We start from the raw sequence: 4,793 nt of genomic DNA, 5'->3' as shown, positions 1-4,793 counted from the left end.
GGGAACATGGAGCATACCAATCAGCGCACCTGTCGATCTGCATTTTAGTCCCTAGGCGATCGTTAATGTCAGCAGAACAACAGACAACGTGCTTCTGTCAGAAAAGGATGACAAAACGCGGTTTCGCTTAGCGGACTGAGAAAACTAGCCAAGACTGCCAAGATTAAGAGCCAAGAAGGTAAAAGGTAATTCCGGCAGGGGGAGATCGCGACCACCGACTCACAGACCACCACCGACCCAAGTAACAGAAGAGAACAACGGAAGAGGACAACCGAGCCTGCGCAGCGATTTACATACGGAACGAGCAAGTTTGTACCAATCAGCAGACAGGACAATAATGAATATGTATGAATACGTAAAACATTGATCTACAAATTGTACGGGAAAGGTGCGTGAGGTACGCACGCCAGGAGGAGCGATCCCCCGTGCATCCGGCGCCGCGAATAAAGAATGCCTGCTCTTTAATACTAAATTGGTGTTGAGGAGTCGTTTCCGATTTTAACGCGTTTTTCGGTAACACAGGAAGTCAGATCAAGAGAGCCAGAGAACAACAAAACACCGACAGGCTACAGGACAGAGCAGGAGGAAAAAAAAAAAAAAACGGAGCCAGAGCCAGGCAGAGAGAGGCGGAGAAAGAAAAAGGAGCCACAGGCTACAGGACAGAGAGAGGGAGGACTGAAAAGACGGGGAGGCAGGGAGACAGAGCGAGATGGAGAAAGAAGGTGCGGGGGGGGGGGGCGCAAAAAAAAAAGTAAATTTTGCAGCAGGTAAGGAAAGAGAGGGGGCCGGGGGAGAGACAGGGAGGGCCCAGGACGCACAAGAGAGGCAACGGGGCCCCAGTGGCCCAGGACTCACCGCGACTCTCGCTCTCAGCGCTGCTGGCACAATTTAGCCGTTCAGATGCTTCTTTCCCCTCCTCTCCTCCCTGCCTCTTCTGCAGCTCCAGACTCTAGGCCGTCCTCCACCTGAAGAGAATACGTGGGTGTCTTACAGCTCTTACCAGATGAGGCTTCCTAGGCACGTAGCCTAGCTCGCCCGTGCTGGAGCTGGGGGCAGGCGCACGGGGCAAGGGGGGCCAGGGGAGGCTGAGGGGGAGCTCTGGTGAGCTGGGGAGTCGGCCATCTTCTGCACCCAGAAGCTGCAGGGGGAAAAGGTCATCATCCTCCTCCTCCTTTCCCTCTTCCCTTCTATCAGCTCCCGGGTAACTCCTAGGGCTGCCCTCACCCGCTCGCCTTTAGCATACCAGAAGCCTGCCTCGGCGGGTCATTTGAAGCGTCCCATCCCACCAGCCCCAGTAGTACAGGCACACAAGGAGATACCCCTGCACCCACCAAAGGGGCTCGCTCACCTCGCCGGCAGCCCTAGGCCTCACCCGACACAGGGAATCGTGTCCGACACACCACCACGCTGCAGCAAGAGCAGAGGAGGCCTTTCCTTACCAGGAAGCAGCAACGAGCACGGCGGCATCACCTCGCAGGCACTGCAGCATCGCAGGGCTGTTACCTGCGGAGAGAGCAATGGGGATCACAGGGACGCCACCGCGCGTGCACGGCTCCCGGGCTCAGTACCCAATTCTGGTCGCTGGGCAGCAGCATTATCTGAATTACTCTTCTCGATTAATACCATCCAGAAACCGTAACTTGGCTGCATCCACAGAGCTTCTATTCCTCTGCACCTTTCCCCCTCGCAGCCCCAGCAGCGCCATTCATTGCCTCTGCACCAAACAGCAAAGTGTCTCGAGGGAGGAGAAGCAGCACAGCAAACCTGGGGAACAAGGTTGGGTTCCCACCCCCGCAGAATAAGCCCCAGGAACTGCTTGTAGGCATGTGGCATCAGGGTTGTGATCGGGTTTTGGTTTGGTTTTCTTTTTTTTTCCCCCGCCTTCTTTACATAATGTAATAATTGGGGTTGCTTTTCCAAACTACTGAGTTCTGTGGGGATTTTTTGTGCTTTTGCCCTACAAAAAATGGTCATTTTCACTTTCGGTTTTGTGCATGAGAATGGTTGGTGGGTGCTTTTAGGTTGTTGTTCCTTCCCCCCACCCCCTTTTTTTTTTCCTTTCCAGCCGCACAAATCCAGCTGGAGTTGGCTTTCCCAGAAGCCCCAAGTTGTTTTCTTTCCACCAGAATTCTTCCTGTATTTTCACCCCTCATTGCAGGCCCAGAGTCAAGGGGTTTGAGGTATTTTTGTGCCCAGGCAGCAGCTCCCAGGCTGCATAAGCAGCCCCACAGGGGGAAGTCCCCGTTTGAGGGAATCGGCCCCAAATTGGGATGGGAAAGTGAAGAGAAGGAGAAAAAACCCTGAATAACCTGAAAAAGAACACCTACTCCAGCCCACCAAGCACCGGTCACCTTGCCTGACTCACCTCCAGGGCCCACATCACGCTCGGCTCATCGCTTAGCACCCTCAGATCACAAAAAAAAAAAAAAAGAGTAAAACCCATAATGGAGCCCTATAGCCATCAGTCACATCTTCCCTCCAGTACTACACACAGACTCACCTTCTTACAGCGCTCCCCTGGGCTCTCCTCCGTTGCCCTGCACGACTCATCCATCTGCACCTGGAAAAACAGTGTTACTGAACAAGTCACCTGGAGGCACAGCAACAGCTTAACCATTCCACAGCTCCTGCGCCCACGTAGGAATACCATCTAGAGCCCAACTACAGCCTGCCGTTAAAGGAAATGCATTAAATCAAACGTTAAGCCCTCGCACATACAAGCCGGAACAGCAAAAACACGGCACGCTCGCGCACCCAGGGCGCAGCCCGACGGAGGTCCACGCGCACCTCGCCGGTTTGATGCGGAGCCACCCAGCATCCCTGCGAGCACAGCTGCAGGCGCAACAGCAGTTTCACCTACACCCATCTCGGCACGCAGCGCTTCTGAAGCTTTAAGCTGAAAGCCCTACCTTGACGCTTGGCCACACTAGAAGCGAGCCGTAGCTAGGACTCCACAGAAACACAGCAACACAAATTGCACACCCACAGCGGCGACAGCCTTGCAACTACTTAGACCAGGAACAACAGAGGAAAGTAAAACGGCTTCATCACCCGCACAGGAAAAGCGGCAGACGGAGGCAAAGGGTCAGCATTCATAGCCCTTACAGAACACAGGCGTTCTCTCTCCTTCCATTCCTAAACCCATCCCTTAGGTCTAAATATCGCAGCCCTGCTGTGGCAATAGCGAGAGCGGGGAACGAGAGCCCTGCCGCCGGCCGTTTGTGCGGCAGGACACAAAAACAGAGGGACATGTTTTGCCACACACAACCCTGAATCTCCTGAAAAGTTATGTTTACCAAAAATAGGCATTTGGAACATATTGCCAAAAACAAAACATTCGGCAATAAAACTTTTATGTGTTTGACACCCGCACATTTTTTGGGAACTTGCTATTTGCTTCCTGGTTTTGCTGGTCTTCCCTCAGAAGTTCTACCTGCAGCCAAGTTATTCCCACCCGCCCGACCGGTTCAAGCATTCACCTTCCTGGTATTACCAGCACATTGAGACACAGGCGAGGAACTTAACTGCTCTTCTAAAACTATCCAAATGACAATTACAGCCCTGAAAGAGGAGTGGAAGAGAAGAACAGGAGAGATCAGGCAGCAAAAATGCTCTGCAGGCTGCTGCCAGCCAACACTGCACTCTTTTGTTAAAGCCACCCCGCCCCCCCAAATGCAAACAAAAAAACCCCCCATGACTTCATGAAGTGCGTGGGTTTTTTTTCTTTTCAGTAGTCCTTTTGGAGCTCATCCCTGTCTCAGCATCTTGTCTTGTCAGAGCATGAAGTGCAGATGATCTGTATCCCGATGACATTTGCATGGGATGAATACATTTTCAGAAATAGACCCGATCCGTGAGACTCCTGTCACCTTTGTGGTTTTAATAATCGTAACTCAATTTTATCGACTGACACACTTGTGAGAAAACTAATTAACTTGAAACGTAGCCTCTCCTCGGGGAAAAAATGTGTTAGACACCAAATGAAACCGATTCAGAGCTCCAAACCACGATGGAGCCGATAGAGCTGTTGTGACTTAGTTTGTATGTTTAATTAATTGGTTAATAACTCTTCTAAGCAGCGCAGAATGAAGAGCTGGACCCAAAGAGGGTGCGCTGCACTGGATCCAAAAAGCACCCTTCCTCCAGAGACCCGCCTCAGGTGGCGAGTTCGCTCTGGTGCATGCCGGCCTCCCGAACTTCGGGGTCCGATGTGACCGGACCCCCACCTCCGGGGAGGGTCCTCGTACCCTGCCCAACCCTTGCTTTCCCCTGCAGCCCCCGATGCCCCCACGCCACCCCCACAAGCAGCCAAACCGGCTTCTGCTTTTGGCCCCCAAACCAGCTCACTTTGGGACCGGTTCTGAGCCAAAAAGCCCAGCTGCTGAGCCTGTTCTCAAGTCCCAAAAGCGCAGCACTTGACCTCTGCTCCTCAGCCCAAAACCACACCACTTAGTCCCCTCGCTCAGGCCCTCAAAACGCACGACTCGATCTGTTTCAGGGCCCCGGCGTCAGCCACAGGAGCCTGCTCTCAAGGCCCAGGAACAGAAGAGCTGTGCTCTCCACGCTCAGGGACCAAACCAGCTGAACCTGGCTGCGTCCCGGCCCCCTCCGCAGTCCCCACGGGCAACGCTCAGGGCCGCGGAGAGCGCAGCCACCCCGCAGCCCTGCACCCCCACGGCCCACGCGGGCACTGTCGGGGAGGCCTTGGGAACTGAACTGCGCGGGCCCGGCCCCGCACCCCGGCGGGGCAGCCCAGCGCCGGCCCGGCAGCGCTTTCTTCCTGCTCTCGCAGG

The 4,793-nt window shown here is 54.2% G+C and overlaps 1 long non-coding RNA gene across 1 annotated transcript; it reads right to left on the bottom strand.

The window, feature by feature from the left end:
* Positions 1–853: 853 nt before the first annotated feature.
* Positions 854–3,007, bottom strand: LOC142050959 (uncharacterized). Its single transcript, XR_012658231.1, has 4 exons — positions 2,910–3,007; positions 2,501–2,560; positions 1,349–1,503; positions 854–965 (listed from the first exon to the last, which is right to left on the bottom strand). It is a non-coding gene; the product is annotated as an uncharacterized LOC142050959 (long non-coding RNA).
* Between the last annotated feature and the right edge of the window lie 1,786 nt (positions 3,008–4,793).

This window comes from Phalacrocorax aristotelis, unplaced genomic scaffold, assembly GCF_949628215.1.
Source record: "Phalacrocorax aristotelis unplaced genomic scaffold, bGulAri2.1 scaffold_50, whole genome shotgun sequence".
In the NCBI taxonomy this organism is placed as follows: domain Eukaryota; kingdom Metazoa; phylum Chordata; class Aves; order Suliformes; family Phalacrocoracidae; genus Phalacrocorax; species Phalacrocorax aristotelis.
This window is presented reverse-complemented; position numbering and strand designations above follow the sequence as displayed.